Below are 20,557 nucleotides of genomic sequence, written 5' to 3' on the forward strand. Positions count from 1 at the left end.
GATTGTGTGAAGAGGAGGGCTATAACCCCTTTCTAGATCTTCTGTTGGGATTATATTTTGTGATCTAGTGGGGTTATATACAGTGTTGTTGCTTATGAGATAAACATTTGTTGTATTTGTTGTACATTTTTTGAACTTCCTGAATCCTATTGATTAATATATTGGATTTGAACAGTACAGAGTTGTCATTAATTGAAGACTGCATCAAATGTACACAAACTACATCCAAACAATTCCTCTAGGCGCATTTTTAAGTGAGGCTTTATGCTATTAAGCACAACAACTAAGTTTGTTCTTTAAAAATTTATATTTGGACTTCAACTTATTGGATCTTTTTTGTTTTTGTCTTGTTTTGTTCATCTTAAGGCTGACATATGTCATAAAAGGGGCGTTTAAGACTTGGCAAGAGGGTTTAAATGCCAAGTCAACATGCTAGTGTAAACTGCACCCACGGTATCTGCAATGGCAGAGCTGAGACATGCTTAAGGGATACTTGAGTGGGTGGCAAAAGCAGTGCTGCAGTCCCACTAGTACAATTTAAATTACAGGCCATGGGCACATGCAGTGCACTTTACTAGGGACTTATATTTGAATGCAATATGGCAATTGTGGAAGTACTAATCAAACACCATGTTTAGGGTCAGAGTCCTAAGGCAAACAAAAAGTTCCACAAAAAGGTGAGGCAAACAGGGAAAAGGTTTGGAGGAAGACTGCCCTAAGGCTGTCAGGTTTAACACTTAGGGCCTGATTCTAACTTTGGAGGACGGTGTTAAACCGTCCCAAAAGTGGCGGATATACCACCTACCGTATTACGAGTTCCATAGGATATAATGGACTCGTAATACGGTAGGTGGTATATCCGCCACTTTTGGGACGGTTTAACACCGTCCTCCAAAGTTAGAATCAGGCCCTTAGTGATAATGGCTGCCAGATCACTTCAGTCAAGTTTCAAATAGTATAATTCAGTCAGTAGAAAAGTCCAAAAAGGATTGTGATTAATGGGAGATATATGGCAAATAGCACCACCATTTTGTTGCCAATGCTTCTTTCCCATTTTATCACATCAAAGGAGGAGTACTGACTACAAATGTTATGCTGGGATGGGTTACTCTGTCTAGACATGTGGAGTGTAAAAGTAGTACCAGAAGGCTGGCTATTGCTCAAAGTTAATACTGAAAGTATTATGGCAGAAGGGACTCATGGTAGCCAAAAAGCCTTATCAGTTAGGAAAATTGCTATATAAAAATAATGGTGAAATAATGGATGATGGTATGGACAGTTTACAACAGTGGTTTACAAACGTTTTATAGCAACAAACATTTGAGATCTACTTACCTTTAATGCACTTGTAACTAAAGCATTTTATGCGGTAGCACACTCGTTTACAGACAGCACATTTTCCATTGAAATGGCCCCTAGGTTTGCACAGATGCACAGTTTTTACTGACAAAAATATAAAGCACAGAAATTATCATGTGTGGAAATCAAGCTTCTGTGAATATTTATCATTTGTGTATCACCAAGTAAGAGTCTAGATTTGTTTTGATCCTTTTAAAAACTCTGCCTCTCATTATGACCGCTTTGGAGGCGGTCAGACCACCATATAATGACCGTGGCGGTTGAACCATGGTTGGACCACCAGCACCACCAGTTTCCCTCCACTGGAGGAACTGGCAGTGCTGGCGGTTGTAATCCACAAGGGCAGCGCTGCTACGACATGGGAGCCCCTACAGTGCACATGCACTTGGCATGGGCAGTGCAGGGGCCCCCATGGACAGCCCCGTCTCGCTTTTCACTGTCTGCATTGCAGACAGCGAAAAAGCGCAATGGGTGCTGTTGCACCCTATGCACCGCAACATTGCTGTTGGTTCAATTATGATTCGCAGTCAATGTTGTGGGCTGTTCCCCCCTGGACCAGTGGGTAGAAACACTGTTTCCGCCCATTGACCCAGTGAGGAACTCGTAATGGGACCCGCAGGAAAAAGGCCGCACTGGCGGCAACCTGACCGTGGGAGTCTGGTGGGCAGCCTTTTCCGCCAGCCAAACTCGTAATGACAACCTCTGTATCTAGCACACTTTCAGAATTATAAAATAAATTGCTTCATTGTTGCTTTCCTAACTGCTGGATGCATACAGGTCATTTACCGGTATTTACATTTCATTATGTACTGCAAAAAACAACATCCTAAGTTGTTACATAGTTCACTTTGAAAACTCCTCTCACTTTGTAGTCAGAGTAAGAAAAGTAAACACCATTCTCTCTGTTAAAAGAATAAACCAGTCTGATATTTGACCTCTCTCTTTGAATCACTGACAAATTAATTTAAAGGCATCCTTATTTATTGCTTTGACTTTCATGACCCACCAAAAATCAGCTCACAACCCACCAGTGGGTCGCAACCCACAGTTTGGAAAACACTGGCTTAGAAGAAAAGATAATGATTACGAGGTAGGAAAACGGAGAATGTAGTTTCCCATGAATAATAATTGTCAGTTCTAGATGCAAACATTGATGACATAGCGGTATACTTCTGATGCTCAATGGTATTTCACACATGAGTACTATTGCTAATATTCTGTAAGACATTGTATGTACCTAAATTTACATCATTTTATTTTTTGAAAGGATGAGACTTTGCTATTAATAAAGGAGACATCGCAGTTTTAAGTGGACTGCAATTGAATTTCTGAAATGCCCAAACAATCTGAGCTACAAACAGGCTTCTAACCACTGTCCTACCTTCTCTAACTTGTTGCGAGCAGCAATGCCTTCCTCAAAGAAAATGCTTGTGTTATAAGTGCAATGCCTTGTCAAATCAAAAAAACAGTTGTGAAATAAATTATTTAAAGCATCAAAACCACATAACAATAGAAACACTGAGAAACATGTTTCAGAATTTATGAACATTGGCTAATGGTGTCAAATGTTATAAAGAAATTAAAAACCATCCCATGGGAATGTACTGGAGAAAGAAGTTCAGAGTTATCCATGATAAAAAGGTGAAAATCCACAGTGTCCCCTTACAGTTGTTTTTCAGTAAGTCCAAAGTTTTCCATAAGTTGAGGATAAGGTTTCAAGGCTTCAGAACTGGCTCAACTTGGTTCACCGGAATTCTCTACAAGAAGCAATAGCTTCCTCTGTCTTCATGACCTTTTTCAGTCCAGTCCCACATTTTTGCAATGAATGTAACTTCAAAGCAGTCCTTTGCATTGACAGTTGTCTTACAAGGCAACAAATATAAAACTATGTAAAATAAAAGTGCCTATGCATTTAAGCAAGGCACCTGTTTTGGAGAGATGAGGTCAGCTGGAGCCTAAGATAGTAGTGCCTTTTGTAGACTTCTCAATACATCTGTGGCTTTCCAGCTGTAGGTGACCATTCAGGAGCACCAGTGCCACTAAAGCCAGAAAGAGAAAAGAGGAGAGGGGACAACGCTAGCAACAGGCCTCAGCTATCGGAATGATGTGGTCATGTTTCAGATCAATCAATCAATCAGGAATTTGTAAAGCACACTACTCACCCGTGAGCGTCTCAAGGTGCGGAGGAGGGGAGGGAGGAGGAGGGTTGCTGCTACTGTTCGAACAGCCAGGTCTTGAGAAGTTTCCTGAAGGTAAGGAGGTCTTTGGTCTGGCGCAGGTGGGTGGGAAGAGTGTTCCACGTTTTGGTGGCGAGGTGCGAGAATGATCTACCGCCGGTTGTAGTTCTGTGGACGCGTGGGACGGTTGCGAGGTCGGCGGAGTGGAGATGACGGATCGGTGTAGAAGGAGAGTCGTCTGTTGAGGTATTGTGGTCCGGTGTTGTGCAGTGCTTTGTGGGTGAGGAGTTTAAAGGTGATTAACTTGTTGACTGGAAGCCAGTGCAGGTTTTTCAGGTGGTCTGTGATGTGGCAGTGGCGGGGGATGTCCAGGATTAGGTGTGCAGAGGCATTCTGGATGCATTGCAGCCTCTTCTGGAGTTTGGCCATGGTTCCTGCCTAGAGGGCATTGCCGTAGTCCAGCTTGCTGCCTACGAGGGCTTGGGTGACTGTTCTTCTGGTTTCGGTGGGTATCCATTTGCACATCCTTGTGCCTTCGGCTGACTGTGGAATGCTGCGGGCCTTGTGTCCTTTGGGCAGAGTACGAATTTCCCCAGCCTGTGATGCACTGCCTTGGACTATTAAGGGCAAATAGGAGTGAAAAGGCTAGACCAGCTTAACAGGGTGGACATTTCGATGGAGTCCAGGATGAACGGCAGCTGGCAGACCTAGCCAGAATAGGATTGTCCTTTGCCATCAGGGCCTGATAAGTTAGCAGGTTTGTTCTAGACTCTACACTACCCGAGTGCTAACATCCATGCAAAGTGTGGGTGTGCAGTTTGGATTAGTTCCAGACTTATCACGGTTACCTGCCGGTCATGACCTACTCTGTTCGGACTGCTGATTCTCAGAGGACTTTGCATATAAGGGATAGAAGAAGAAGGACTTCTTTGACTATTGAGACAAAGCAAAGGGGAGAGGCAAGAGTGAGCCAAGAGCTTATACCAGGAGAGCAAACACTTGTGCTCTTTCAATGCAATTTGGCTGAAAATGTTGGAAACCTCAAGGAGCAATGAGAGACCTGAGAAATCTGTACAAGATAACTGGAAGGGGTAAAAAATAAAGTAATAGGCTTGGAGAATAGCTTAACCCCTTCTGTGCCCAGGACGTAATGGTTACGTCCTGAGGCACAGTGCTGCTGTGCCCAGGACGTAACCATTACGTCCTGTGCACAGAGCCCAGAGGGAGCGCTCTCGCTCCCTCTGTGGGGTTCCCCCCCACCCCCCCAAGTCAGGGATGGAAGGGGAAGCCCTTCCCCTCCCACCCCCGACCCCCCCCAACCCCCCCTGTGACGTCAGCGCGCGAGCGCGCGCTGATTAGTCACAGGGTCTCCCCCATCGCGCTGGAAGCAGAGCTTCCAGCGCGATTGAAAAAGAAATGCTTTTGCATTTCTTTTTCAATCCCATGGGGGAGGCCCCGAGAGGCTTCAAAGGGAAGGAAATGTATTTCCTTCCCTTTGAAGTCTCTCACAGGTTTCAAAAGCCGGATTGCTTGCAATCCGGCTTTTGAAACCCCACTAGACACCAGGGATTTTTTTTTCTTTTCTTGAAATTGGCAAAAGGGAGCGACCCCTTGGGCAAGGGTCGCTCCCAGGGGGGCATTTTTTTAGGAAGGCCTTTTCTGCCCCCCCTGGGGGCAGATTGGCCTATTATTAGGCCGATCTGCCCCCAGGGGGGGCAGAAACCTCTAGGCACCAGGGACCTTTTTTTTTTTTTTTTTTTTTTTTTGATGAATTCTTTTTTTTTAGGTGGGGAGCGATCCCTTAGGCAAGGGTCGCTCCCCTACGGGGCAATATATATTTAGGCCATTTCTGCCCCCCTCGGGGGCAGATTGGCCTATTTTGATAAGGCCAATCTGCCCCCAAGGGGGGCAGAAACCATTAGACACCAGGGAGTTTGTTTTTGCGCGCGAATGTCACGCAACAAAGCGACCCCTTTGGCAAGGGTCGCTCCCAGGGGGGGCAATTTTTTGGGAAGGCCTTTTCTGCCCCCCCTGGGGGCAGATCGGCCTATTATTAGGCCGATCTGCCCCCAGGGGGGGAAGAAACCTCTAGGCGCCAGGGCAAATTTTTTTTTTGTGTTTTTTTTTTTTGTTCTTTTTTTTTTTTTTGAGATGGGGAGCGACCCATCAGGCAAGGGTCGCTCCCCTGGGGGGCAAATTGTATTTAGACCATTTCTGCCCCCCTGGGGGCAGATTGGCCGATTTTAGGTCAATCTGCCCCCAAGGGGGCAGAAACCACTAGGCACCGGGGATTTGTTTTTTGGCGCCAATGTCACGCAGGGGGAGCGACCCCGTAGGCAAGGGTCGCTCCCGGGGGGGGGGTGGGGGTTGGGGGGGCAAATTTATTTTAGGCCATTTCTGCCCCCCCGGGGGACAGATCGGCCTATTATTAGGCTGAACTGCCCCCGGGGGGGGGCAGAACACTCTAGGCGCCAGGGCAATTTTTTTTTTGTGTTTTTTTTTTTTTTTGTTTCTTTTTTTAGAGATGGGGAGCGACCCATCAGGCAAGGGTCGCTCCCCTGGGGGGGCAAATTGTATTTAGACCATTTCTGCCCCCCTGGGGGCAGATTGGCCAATTTTAGGTCAATCTGCCCCCAAGGGGGCAGAAACCACTAGGCACCGGGGATTTGTTTTTTGGCGCCAATGTCACGCAGGGGGAGCGACCCCGTAGGCAAGGGTCGCTCCCGGGGGGGGGGTGGGGGTTGGGGGGGCAAATTTATTTTAGGCCATTTCTGCCCCCCCGGGGGACAGATCGGCCTATTATTAGGCCGAACTGCCCCCGGGGGGGAGGGGGGGGGCAGAACACTCTAGACGCCAGGGCAATTTTTTTTTGTGTTTTTTTTTTTTGTTGTTTCTTTTTTTAGAGATGGGGAGCGACCCATCAGGCAAGGGTCGCTCCCCTGGGGGGGCAAATTGTATTTAGACCATTTCTGCCCCCCTGGGGGCAGATTGGCCAATTTTAGGTAAATCTGCCCCCAAGGGGGCAGAAACCACTAGGCACCGAGGATTTGTTTTTTGGCGCCAATGTCACGCAGGGGGAGCGACCCCGTAGGCAAGGGTCGCTCCCGGGCGGGGGGGTGGGGGTTGGGGGGGCAAATTTATTTTAGGCCATTTCTGCCCCCCCGGGGGACAGATCGGCCTATTATTAGGCCGAACTGCCCCCGGGGGGGGGGCAGAACACTCTAGGCGCCAGGGCAATTTTTTTTTTGTGTTTTTTTTTTGTTGTTTCTTTTTTTAGAGATGGGGAGCGACCCATCAGGCAAGGGTCGCTCCCCTGGGGGGGCAAATTGTATTTAGACCATTTCTGCCCCCCTGGGGGCAGATTGGCCAATTTTAGGTCAATCTGCCCCCAAGGGGGCAGAAACCACTAGGCACCGGGGATTTGTTTTTTGGCGCCAATGTCACGCAGGGGGAGCGACCCCGTAGGCAAGGGTCGCTCCCGGGGAGGGGGGGTGGGGGTTGGGGGGGCAAATTTATTTTAGGCCATTTCTGCCCCCCCGGGGGACAGATCGGCCTATTATTAGGCCGAACTGCCCCCGGGGGGGGGGCAGAACACTCTAGGCGCCAGGGCAATTTTTTTTTGTGTTTTTTTTTTTGTTGTTTCTTTTTTTAGAGATGGGGAGCGACCCATCAGGCAAGGGTCGCTCCCCTGGGGGGGCAAATTGTATTTAGACCATTTCTGCCCCCCTGGGGGCAGATTGGCCAATTTTAGGTCAATCTGCCCCCAAGGGGGCAGAAACCACTAGGCACCGGGGATTTGTTTTTTGGCACCAATGTCACGCAGGGGGAGCGACCCCGTAGGCAAGGGTCGCTCCCGGGGGGGGGGGGGTGGGGGTTGGGGGGGCAAATTTATTTTATGCCATTTCTGCCCCCCCGGGGGACAGATCGGCCTATTATTAGGCCGAACTGCCCCCGGGGGGGGGGGGGGGCAGAACACTCTAGGCACCAGGGCAATTTTTTTTTGTGTTTTTTTTTTTTTGTTTGTTTCTTTTTTTAGAGATGGGGAGCGACCCATCAGGCAAGGGTCGCTCCCCTGGGGGGGCAAATTGTATTTAGACCATTTCTGCCCCCCTGGGGGCAGATTGGCCAATTTTAGGTCAATCTGCCCCCAAGGGGGCAGAAACCACTAGGCACCGGGGATTTGTTTTTTGGTGCCAATGTCACGCAGGGGGAGCGACCCCGTAGGCAAGGGTCGCTCCCGGGGGGGGTGATTGTTGGGGGGGCAAATTTATTTTAGGCCATTTCTGCCCCCCCGGGGGGTGGGGGGCAGAAACCTCTAGGCGCCAGGGGAATTTTTCTTTTTTTTTTTTTTTTTTTTTTTTTAGAGATGGGGAGCGACCCATCAGGCAAAAGTCGCTCCCCTGGGGGACAAATTGTATTTAGGCCATTTCTGCCCCCCTTGGGGGCAGATTGGCTGAGTTTAGGTCAACCTGCCCCCAAGGGGGCAGAAACCACTAGGCACTGGGGATTTGTTTTTTGGTGCCAATGTCACGCAGGGGGAGCGACCCCGTAGGCAAGGGTCGCTCCCGGCGGGGGAGGGTGGGGGTTCGGGGGGGCAAATTTATTTTAGGGCATTTCTGCCCCCCCCCCCCTGGGGCCGGCTGAGCTACAGGCCAAACACCACAGGTAGGCACCTTGCAAAAAACACCTCTGTTTTCTGTGAAAAAATATGTTGTGTCCACGTTGTGTTTTGGGCCATTTCCTTTTGTGGGCGCTAGGCCTACCCACAGAAGTGATGTACCATTTTTATCGAGAGACTTAGGGGAACGCTGGGTGGAAGGAAATTTGTGGCTCCTCTCAGATTCCAGAACTTTCTGTCACCGAAATGAGAGGAAAAAGTGTTTTTTGGGCCAAATTTTGAAGTTTGCAAAGGATTCTGTGTAACATAACCTGGTCAGAGCCCCGCAAGTCACCCCATCTTGGATTCCCCTGGGTTTCTAGTTTTCAAAAATGCACTGGTTTGCTAGGTTTCCTCAGGTGTCGGCTGAGCTACAGGCCAAAATCCACAGGTAGGCACTGCTTTTTATAAAAAAATGTGATGTGTCCACGTTGTGTTTTGGGCCCTTTCCTTTCGTGGGCGCTAGTCCTACCCACACAAGTGAGGTATCATTTTTATCGGGAGACTTGGGGGAACGCTGGGTAGAAGGAAATTCGTGGCTCCTCTCAGATTCCAGAACTTTCTGCCACAGAAATGTGAGTAACATGTGTATTTTTAGCCAAATTTTGAGGTTTGCAAAGGATTTTGGGTAACAGAACCTGGTCCGAGCCCCGCAAGTCACCCCTCCTTGGATTCCCCTAGGTCTCTAGTTTTCAGAAATGCACAGGTTTGGTAGGTTTCCCTAGGTGCCGGCTGAGCTAGAGGCCAAAATCTACAGGTAGGCACTTCGCAAAAAACACCTCTGTTTTTTTCCAAAATTTAGGATGTGTCCACGTTGCGCTTTGGGGTGTTTCCTGTCGCCGGCGCTAGGCCTACCCACGCAAGTGAGGTATCATTTTTATCGGGAGACTTGGGGGAACGCTGGGTGGAAGGAAATTTGTAGCTCCTCTAAGATTCCAGAACTTTCTGCCACAGAAATGTGAGGAACATGTGTTTTTTTAGCCAAATTTTGAGGTTTGCAAAGGATTCTGGGTAACAGAACCTGGTCCGAGCCCCGCAAGTCACCCCTCCTTGGATTCCCCTAGGTCTCTAGTTTTCAGAAATGCACAGGTTTGGTAGGTTTCCCTAGGTGCCGGCTGAGCTAGAGGCCAAAATCTACAGGTAGGCACTTTGCAAAAAACACCTCTGTTTTTTTCCAAAATTTAGGATGTGTCCACGTTGCGCTTTGGGGTGTTTCCTGTCGCCGGCGCTAGGCCTACCCACGCAAGTGAGGTATCATTTTTATCGGGAGACTTGGGGGAACGCTGGGTAGAAGGAAATTTGTGGCTCCTCTCAGATTCCAGAACTTTCTGCCACAGAAATGTGAGTAACATGTGTATTTTTAGCCAAATTTTGAGGTTTGCAAAGGATTCTGGGTAACAGAACCTGGTCCGAGCCCCGCAAGTCACCCTTCCTTGGATTCCCCTAGGTCTCTAGTTTTCAGAAATGCACAGGTTTGGTAGGTTTCCCTAGGTGCCGGCTGAGCTAGAGGCCAAAATCTACAGGTAGGCACTTCGCAAAAAACACCTCTGTTTTTTTCCAAAATTTAGGATGTGTCCACGTTGCGCTTTGGGGTGTTTCCTGTCGCCGGCGCAAGGCCTACCCACGCAAGTGAGGTATCATTTTTATCGGGAGACTTGGGGGAACGCTGGGTGGAAGGAAATTTGTAGCTCCTCTCAGATTCCAGAACTTTCTGCCACAGAAATGTGAGGGACATGTGTTTTTTTAGCCAAATTTTGAGGTTTGCAAAGGATTCTGGGTAACAGAACCTGGTCCGAGCCACACAAGTCACCCCTCCTTGGATTCCCCTAGGTCTCTAGTTTTCAGAAATGTACAGGTTTGGTAGGTTTCCCTAGGTGGCGGCTGAGCTAGAGGCCAAAATCTCCAGGTAGTCACTTTGCTAAAAACAGCTCTGTTTTCTGTGATGCGTCCACGTTGTGTTTTGGGGCATATCCTGTCGCGGGCGCTAGGCCTACCCACACAAGTGAGGTATCATTTTTATCGGGAGACGTGGGGGAACGCTGGGTGGAAGGAAATTTGTGGCTCCTCTCAGATTCCAGAACTTTCTGCCACAGAAATGTGAGGAACATGTGTTTTTTTAGCCAAATTTTGAGGTTTGCAAAGGATTCTGGGTAACAGAACCTGGTCCGAGCCACACAAGTCAACCCTCCTTGGATTCCCCTAGGTCTCTAGTTTTCAGAAATGCACAGGTTTGGTAGGTTTCCCTAGGTGGCGGCTGAGCTAGAGGCCAAAATCTACAGGTAATCACTTTGCTAAAAACAGCTCTGTTTTCTGTGATATGTCCACGTTGTGTTTTGGGGCATATCCTGTCGCGGGCGCTAGGCCTACCCACACAAGTGAGGTATCATTTTTATCGGGAGACGTGGGGGAACGCTGGGTGGAAGGAAATTTGTGGCTCCTCTCAGATTCCAGAACTTTCTGCCACAGAAATGTGAGGAACATGTGTTTTTTTAGCCAAATTTTGAGATTTGCAAAGGATTCTGGGTAACAGAACCTGGTCCGAGCCCCGCAAGTCACCCCTCCTTGGATTTCCCTAGGTCTCTAGTTTTCAGAAATGCACAGGTTTGGTAGGTTTCCCTAGGTGTCGGCTGAGCTAGAGGCCAAAATCTACAGGTAGTCACTTTGCTAAAAACAGCTCTGTTTTCTGTGATATGTCCACGTTGTGTTTTGAGGCATATCCTGTCGCGGGCGCTAGGCCTACCCACACAAGTGAGGTATCATTTTTATCGGGAGACGTGGGGGAACGCTGGGTGGAAGGAAATTTGTGGCTCCTCTCAGATTCCAGAACTTTCTGCCACAGAAATGTGAGGAACATGTGTTTTTTTAGCCAAATTTTGAGGTTTGCAAAGGATTCTGGGTAACAGAACCTGGTCCGAGCCACACAAGTCACCCCTCCTTGGATTCCCCTAGGTCTCTAGTTTTCAGAAATGCACAGGTTCGGTAGGTTTCCCTAGGTGGCGGCTGAGCTAGAGGCCAAAATCTACAGGTAGTCACTTTGCTAAAAACAGCTCTGTTTTCTGTGATATGTCCACGTTGTGTTTTGGGGCATATCCTGTCGCGGGTGCTAGGCCTACCCACACAAGTGAGGTATCATTTTTATCGGGAGACGTGGGGGAACGCTGGGTGGAAGGAAATTTGTGGCTCCTCTCAGATTCCAGAACTTTCTGCCACAGAAATGTGAGGAACATGTGTTTTTTTAGCCAAATTTTGAGGTTTGCAAAGGATTCTGGGTAACAGAACCTGGTCCGAGCCACACAAGTCACCCCTCCTTGGATTCCCCTAGGTCTCTAGTTTTCATAAATGCACAGGTTTGGTAGGTTTCCCTAGGTGGCGGCTGAGCTAGAGGCCAAAATCTACAGGTAGTCACTTTGCTAAAAACAGCTCTGTTTTCTGTGATGTGTCCACGTTGTGTTTTGGGGCATATCCTGTCGCGGGTGCTAGGCCTACCCACACAAGTGAGGTACCATTTTTATCGGGAGACTTGGGGGAACATAGATTAGCAAAACAAGTACTATTGCCCCTTGTCTTTCTCTACATTTTTTCCTTCCAAATATAGGAGTGTGTGTAAAAAAGACATCTATTTGAGAAATTCCCTGTAATTCACGTGCTACTATGGTCACCCCGGAATTCAGAGATGTGCAAATAACCACTGCTCCTCAACACCTTATCTTGTGCCCTTTTTGAAAATGCAAAGGTTTTCTTGATAGCAATTTTTTACTCCTTATATTTCAGCAAATGAATTGCTGTATACCCGGTATAGAATGAAAACGCACTGCAGGGTGCAGCTCATTTATTGGCTCTGGGTTCCTCGGGTTCTTGATGAACCTACAAACCCTATATAGCCCCGCAACCAGAGGAGTCCAGCAGACGTAACGGTATATTGCTTTCGATAATCTGACATTGCAGGGAAAAGTTACAGAGTAAAACGTAGAGAAAAATTGATGGTTTTTTCACCTCAATTTCAATATTTGTCTTTTTCAGCTGTTATTTTCTGTAGGAAACCCTTGTAGGATCTACACAAATGACCCCTTGCTGAATTCAGAATTTTGTCTACTTTTCAGAAATGTTTAGGTTTCTGGGATCCAGCATTGGTTTCATGACCATTCCTGTCACTGACTGGAAGGAGGCTGAAAGCACAAAAAATTGCACAAATGGGGTATGCCCCAGTAAAATGCCAAAATTGTGTTGAAAAATTGGGTTTTCTGATTCAAGTCTGCCTGTTCCTGAAAGCTGGGAAGCTGCTGAGTTTAGCACTGCAAACCCTTTGTTGATGCCATTTTCAGGGGAAAAACCACAAGCCTTCTTCTGCAGCCACTTTTTCCAATTTTTTTGAAAAAAACTAAATTTTCACTGTATTTTGGCCAATTTCTTGGCCTCCTTCAGGGGAACCCACAAAGTCTGGGTACCTCTAGAATCCCTAGGATGTTGGAAAAAAAGGACGCAAATTTGGCTTGGTTAGCTTATGTGGACAAAAAGTTATGAGGGCCTAAGCGCGAACTGCCCCAAATAGGCAAAAAAAGGCCCGGCACAGGAGGGGGAAAAGGCCTGGCAGCGAAGGGGTTAAAGTGATAAGAGAAACACTGAAAGAGATAACAACCAAGTTGAGAGGCAACCTCTGCTGTGGAGAATCTGTAAGCTTTCAAAACTACAGGGATAGACAGTGCTAGAGTAGGGAATAGGTGGGTCTGTGTTGGACATGCTACAGAATGAGGATTGCAGAGGTAAAGACTTGGGGGCAGCAGTTAAAAGAGGAACAGTGTTACTTGGTGGGGTGCAGCTCCTCTTCTTCTCAGACCTCAGCTCAAAAACGCTTTCCAGGAAATGTGCTCTCATGGGAGTTAAACACTAACTTGCAACAAGGGTTTCAAGGCCCTGTAGGTTTTCCTGTAAAATTGAAAGTAAACTAAGGAGTTAAACTGTTTGTGTTCTCGTAAGTGGACTCAGCCAAGGCCTTTCTGGGTAAAATGGCTTACGAAACCTCAGAGTAATGGATACTGGCAAACACTGCATTCAATCTCGGAGGACGGTTTACAAGGGGGTGGGATTGTTCCCCATCAAGCCAGTGCCATTCTCAAGAGAGATATGTTAGATGAGGGGATTTTAAGTTATCGTAGTAGATACTGCTTTTCACAATGCGTATCTCTGCCTCTCCTACCAACTGGGCAGTTTGGCCTTCTCTGCAGTGGTGGCTCCTCCACTAGGGCACAGGAGTGTCACCCCGCTGCTGAGAAGGCACCAAAGTCAATCATGAGCACAGTCAAACATCAAAAATAAATGGTAAGAAAATAATTTTATTGTCATTTTAGTTTTCATCTTGCCAGCTGAGCTGAGTCTTAAGGTGGTGTGGGTCATTGCTTTGTGATGGACAGCAGCTGCAGCACGGAGGATGAGTGGTGGGCATGTTGGTTTGGCTGGATGTCTTATGACGGCCAGCCCGATATGCGCACTTAAATCTCTCCAACTCATGCTGTGTGGCACAGCCGGGTAGAGAACAGACACAGGCACCCAGTCCCCAAGTGGGCGCCAAACAAGCTCACTCCAACCAATCTGAGCACTTCTCTCATACTACGTAATAGTATTATCAGCATGAGAGAAGCATCCGGATTGGTGTAGGGGAGTTCACTAGAATCTGGAAGCCTGTGCACCAGCTCATTGACTGCTGGGACAAGAGGAGAACACTGAGGCAGGCAACAGCAGGTAAATACATTTTAAAAAATGTTTGTTATTCTCCCCTGCGCTGCACCACCATTTTAATTTGACAGCAGCCACCACTACTTCTATCCTGGGTGTCAGAATTATCTAGCTGAATATGGTCTAAATTTAATTTATTCATCATCTTATTGTTATTGCAGGCAAGGGTGCATTGCAGGAGAAGTTTTGGAGGAGGAATATGGAATATTTATACACATTATCTACTTGTATTCTCTAACTAATTTAAAACAAATTCCTGCTAAATTCATATGTACGCGTCTTTTCATTTTGGATAAAGGATACACAAACATATTTCATTTTGGTGACAGGCAAGGGTTTTCTCGATGAAGTAAATGGCAGTGGAGGAAAACAATCAAAGAAGAAAATGTGTATGTTTATTCCTGCCAAGCCTACCCCAGAGACTGGTTTGCCGTGCCGCTCATCTGCTAGAGCACTAATTGAAGACCAGGAGCACGTGTTTTACAGGCACACACTTTTAGCGTATTGTGGGCCAGATTTACAAGACACCTCCTTGCACCACATTAGTGTCATTGTTTTATGCTACTGTGGCTTAACAAGGCAAAAATCGCCATGCCATATTTACAAAGTGGCACAATGCCTGAACTGCGCCATTTTGCAACTCCTTGCGCCATATTATGCATGTGCCAGGCATAATGTATGCATGGTGGGCATTCCAGCATTAGGAGACTCAAAGAAGGCGTTAAAAGGACACACCCTTTGAAATCAATGGGCCTCCTTGCACTTTCCTCCTCTAGGATAAAAAATAAATTTTTTACATTAGTGGAGCAAAGCACCACAATAGCATCAAAAATATTGGGGCTATTTTCCTACCTGCACCATAGAAATACGGCACACCCATGGTGTCGTTAGGTGGCAGTTGGGGGATGAAAGAAATCTGGCGCATCAGTCCTGATGCACCAGATTCTTGTAAATCTGGGCCAATTAATTGGCCAAAAATGTCTAGTTCTACATAAAGCGCGAATAAATATTTCTGCCTAGTATACCATGAGCAGTGAGTCTGGGCGGTACCAGCCTGCGAAGCATCACTAGACACGTTCTCTGTTTAGTAATGATCGTTGCTCAAGCAGTGGGAAAGGCCCCATGATGATCTGACAAGTTAATCAGTAATGTTCTTTCGGTGGATGCTATAAACCAAGTCCAAACTCCCTCTCATTCAGCCAATAAGGAAGTGCTCGTGCTAAGCAGCTCCGCTGTGGATGAGGACCTGCTGTCAGAATGCAAGCACCTGCAGGCAGCAGCATGGTGAATTTAGGTGGATTTCTGCTCCTTCTTTTGGTGTTGTCCTGTAGTTTGCTAGCTGCGAAGGCCTCGGATCGTAAGTGTTCACATTAAAATAAATAACTTATGTCTGACCTGCTCTATTTCTCTATATTTTTGCATTGGAACGAAAATCATTTTTATTGTTGTTGCATATTATGAGAAGGTTTTACGACCACCATGACACAGTTTGGTTTGCTACAAATAGATTTTGTTCATGTATGTCTTCATGGAAGCTGAGCCGTTTAACATACAAATATGAGCTATTTTTTAATTATATCACTAAATGTATGAGTACAGAAATACTATAATAGCACATCTGACATATTAAGGTCGTGTAATGTATTTATTTGAAACTATGTAATAAAGCTTTCCAGAACTGAAAAAAGCTGAGCACCAATGTACGACGTCACAGAGTGGATCTGACAATTAGCGTTTACTAATCATCATACATGTATTTGCTTCCTGATATTTTCTTTTTTCATGAAAATGAAGGCTATTCAGCCCCTTAATGCGTATCTTGTCTTATAAATGCATGAGTTTAAGTCACAATACTTGTGCACTTCAGCATGGATAAGATGTCTGATTTTGCTGTAGTAATACTCAATCGTAGTAAACAAAAGAAGGAGCAGACATGGGACACATCAGCAGTATCCGTTTCTGCTTGCAACAGATTGAACCCGTTCCTTTAGGAAAATAAAAATGAAATACATGCATATCGTATTTTTATTTGCTGTGCGTGCGCTACATACTAAAACACTAGCTGCTCTCTGAGATGAATACGTTTTACTTTTAAGTACATACTGTATACTAAGATGCCTATTGTAAACTCTATCTCATGTTATGCCCCCCATAAAAACGTATTTCACTTTTTCTCTCTGTCGTTCTCTGTTCATTCATACCTCTTTACTTTAGGTTGACATCCTTTTCCAAAGGGATTATCGTATTGCTCCCTTTACAAGGTTCTTCCTCATCCACCAATTTTCACCAACCTCGGGGGAAACATTTAAAAGTTAGGCGTATATTTGGTTTTCAAACAATTAAAAAAGTTACAAGGCAGTTCAAAAACTTCTCTGCAATAAAATAAACCTTGATTGATCTGAACCTGTACGATCACTCAACGTCACTTGGACATACAGACCCCCGCCATCTAATTTCACCCTGAAGCAATACATCACACAGAAAATCAAGAAAGCCTTGTTGCAGATCTCCCTTATACAGAAAATTCCTCTTAGAAAGCAATTGAAAATCTACCAGTCATGTCTGCATATTTCCATATCTTGAAGGTGATAATGCTCTGCTCTAAGGCCTCACAGATTTCACAATGGACACCTGTAAGACACCATGATTGCCTCACCTAGGGCCTAAAGAAATATGACCACATTGCTCGCAACCTTATGCCCCGCTGTATCCCCTTGCCACCACTTATCACTTTAAAAGCGAGTTCCGCAGGTTGGTGAAACTATAATATCTTAGGCCATTGGCTAGAGTGCAGGTGATAGAGCGGTCCGTAGTAATAATTTACCTACGTTTGGACGCTCTTTAGGCCGATGAATCTTTTGACTTAGTGGGAACTCTCTGTACTCTTAATTCGATCAATCTCATCAAATCAATAATCAATAACGAACATAAGCAACCCCTTGAACAACATAACACTTTACAATTAATCCAGAATACATTTCGGCGAACCCTGACCTTTCAGTCAGGAATAACCACACCAGTTTATTGCGAAGTTAGTGAATTTATTTCCCTATATTAACATAGCTAGCACAATATAAATGTGTCTCAACACCAAATGATAAACATAAATGAACATTAATAGCTGTCCATAACGTCGAAACAAGTGTAATCTATGAAGCATTTGAATCACAAGGCATTCGATAATAGCAATGCAAATCACTAATACGATAATCTGTAATGAACTAATGGCATACATTTAGTCAGCATAACAAGATCTCAAATTGCATCGTGCGACACATGGAATCCTCGTCTAACCTCAAATTAGCATCGGCATGTGGGACTTCATGCAAAAACAATTTAGCAACATTAATTTAGAAAACTCCTAACTAGGGACCTTACCAAAATCAGCAGTTGGTTACCTAACAGGAACACAATGCAATTTTACAATTTCCTTTCATATTTACCAATTACGATCAGCATACAAGGAAGTCTTCGTCTCACAGGTACTGTTCTTCGGTCAGCATGGGTACCGTTTCTCGATCAGCATGGGACGGGACAAAGGGGCAGGGGTGGACGGGGCAAATGCCTCACGGCGGCAAGGTAAAACTATTACTTCATGCAAAGGGATCAAATCAAAGTTAAAGTCTCTAGGGCAAGAATCATTCAAAGTCTCTTTCTCTCGATTAGAGAAAGAATCCAAGTCTCTCAAAATGGCGTCGCAGCAAAGTGGGCCATAATAGCTACGATGTCCAAATATTCGTAATCGCGGGCAAATGGCTACCTTCTTCTCGTGCACCTGATTTTTATAGACAACAGTTCAAGTCCAGTAGGGTCTCCATTGGAAGGTTCATAGGTTAGCTTCAAATTGACCAATCAAAAACGACAGTTCTCAAGCTTTTACTTAAGCATACATTATCCTTGGAGATGGGTACGCAAATCGCAACATTGTCTCCCAATTAGCTTACTTTCAGAGCCTCCATTGTCCGCACCTGCAAGTCGACCTTGAATTAAAGAGAAAATATGCCAGGCTGGCACTAACTTTAGGATAAGCATGTGAACAGTTTCTGTGGAAAAGTACAGCTTCAAGCAAAAATACACGTTTGTTAGCACAGTGGAAAAATACGAGCATCTAAACCGTGAGACCAGGCAACTAGGCCAAAGCCTCCGCTAAAGTAATGCTAAGCTAAAACATTTCAAACAAGCAAATCGTAGCACACGTTTATGATTATGTCGGATTAGTGCAATTCTAATTCACCACGTTATATAAAGCACGCGTATAAATGATGGCAAACTACTCTGAGGGCACATTTTGTCCCCGTACAATCTTAATTAATTCGGTTAATGTCACACATGATTATTTCAGCACTACGTTTAAGCGTTAATAAATCAAAACCTTCATTTTCTGCTTCATCAATCCCTCCTCTGATGACTACTTGTCATCACACCAAACCACACCCACAAATTTTATTCCATTAAAATTCTGTCAGTTCCCTTTTCCTTTTAGTACCCCTAGTTTGCGCTTTGTATTCTTCTGCCATTCTTTTCATAATTTTCTCTTCTTTTCTTCTTTTAATTCTTTCCATAATCATTATTATTCCCCTTTTTATTCCCCAAATTCCAAATACACAAATTATTACTATTAATATTCCTTCTATTATTTTCAATAATATTCCATTCCAAATTCCCCCAATCCAATGTCCCACTGAAGCAAGTCCCTTTCCAACCTTCTCCCACACTCCTGGTTCTTTCAATTCCTTCAAATCTGCACTTTCTTTTGTTAGATTAGCAAGCATAGTTTTAATTTTCACACTATTATCAGGTATATAGGTACAGCAGTGACGTGCACCAATCATTTTGCAAACGCCTCCATCCTTTGCTAAAAGAATGTCTAAAGCAAGCCTATTTTGAAGAGTCATAGCTCTTTCCGCTGCAAGCTCAGCATCTATCAGGATTATAGCACCTGAAAACTTTGTCAGCATGTTATCCACTATAGTAGACAACTTTCGTATCTTGATGGAATTCAGCACAACTCCCAATGAAGGAATCATGGCTCCAAATATATCACCTACCACAGCAGCTGCGGTCTCTCTTTTCTGGATACGATGAGATCCAGATGTCTTTTGAATCATCGATATGTCATCCAGTTGATAAACCTTTGGGAACACTATACCCAAATAACATCTCCCCCACCATCCCTTTGGAAGACGATAATAAGCGTTATGCCCACAAATGTAATATACACGTGGAATGACAGGGTCAAGTCCGTTCATCATGAATGTCCATTTGGCCTTAAAAATAAACGTATGTTTGCATTCACTCGCTCCTACAAAAATATTGTCATAATAAGATTCTCCTCGATATATACAAAATTTCCCTACATGCCAAGCATCTAAAGCTATTTTCCCTTGTGTCTTTATAGCAGCAAAATCATAGTTATCTACTGAAGTCCTCTTACTTAGCTCCTTTTCTAATTTCGCATTCATTTGTGCCCTTCTATCATCTGTGCGATCTAAAAAGCTTATTTCTACAGCAGAGACTGAGCAAGTAAGGTTCTCCCTATGAGCATGAGCCGTTTCAAAAGGTTGCATTGGCTCGAAAAATTCCCTCATTATTTTAGCATCCCAATCCTTAGCCGTCTGGCTAAGCTGCGCTATTATAGGAACATAAGCAAAGGTAACATCGTAATTCGAGTAAAAATACTGTATGTTAGTTTGACCATAAAACCTAGACATTACTATACTACACGTAATCCCATATGTAAGAGGCATGTGGTGATAAGTTACCCCTTCCTTTACTGATGTCGGTATCTGTGTACACACATAACAATCTTTCGCATCCATAGTTTCAACATACTCTGTTAGTAAGCGATAGAAAACATTATACGAAAGCTCTTTCTTATCGTGCAAGAGCCTCTCATCCAATGCTAGTCTTTTCAATGGTGTTAGTTCAGTGACAGTAACAGGAGCAATAGTAGAAGCCTCAATATTCTCACTTTCACCCTTTCCATGCATTCCAATCACAATTGCCATTATTATTATTACACATGTAATTACCAAGCCTATACACACATATTTACAATATTTCTTTCTATTATTTTGCGTAGCGTACCTAGTCATGATCTGTATAGAATCAGAGAGCTAGAAGCACTTACAAATGAAACTATTTAGCAATTCAGTTACAAAGCTGAACAAGCGCAATGTTCACACCGTCTTCTTCAAAAGGCCAGTCACTTATCGGTTAGCAGCATTTGTCTCAATTCGGCAATAACTTAGTCTTTATCAGTTTAGCAAATGTCTCATCCGGTTTAACAATGTCTCAGCTGGTTGTTTCTTTCACGTTATATTGTAGCGAGCAATATCATTTACTACTCTTTCAATCGACAGAGTCTATGAAACTTTTCTTTTCTATTGGTATCTCTTCTTCTTCTTCGTTCTCGATGCTTAGAGATACAAACTCGTCAGTCCAATCATCATTGACTGCATATGCCCATTCAGGACCGGAATACCTCCTGTTTGGTATCCTTTTCCTTTTCAATTTTGCTTCTCTTTTCGACTCTGCTTCGCTGGTACTTTCCTCTTTTGTCAAGTCTTTTTCCTCACTTGACGATTGTTCCACAACAGTCACTTCCTTTCTTTTCTCTTTCACTTTTGGCCTT

Source organism: Pleurodeles waltl, chromosome 2_1 (assembly GCF_031143425.1).
Source record: "Pleurodeles waltl isolate 20211129_DDA chromosome 2_1, aPleWal1.hap1.20221129, whole genome shotgun sequence".
Classification (NCBI taxonomy): Eukaryota; Metazoa; Chordata; class Amphibia; order Caudata; family Salamandridae; genus Pleurodeles; species Pleurodeles waltl.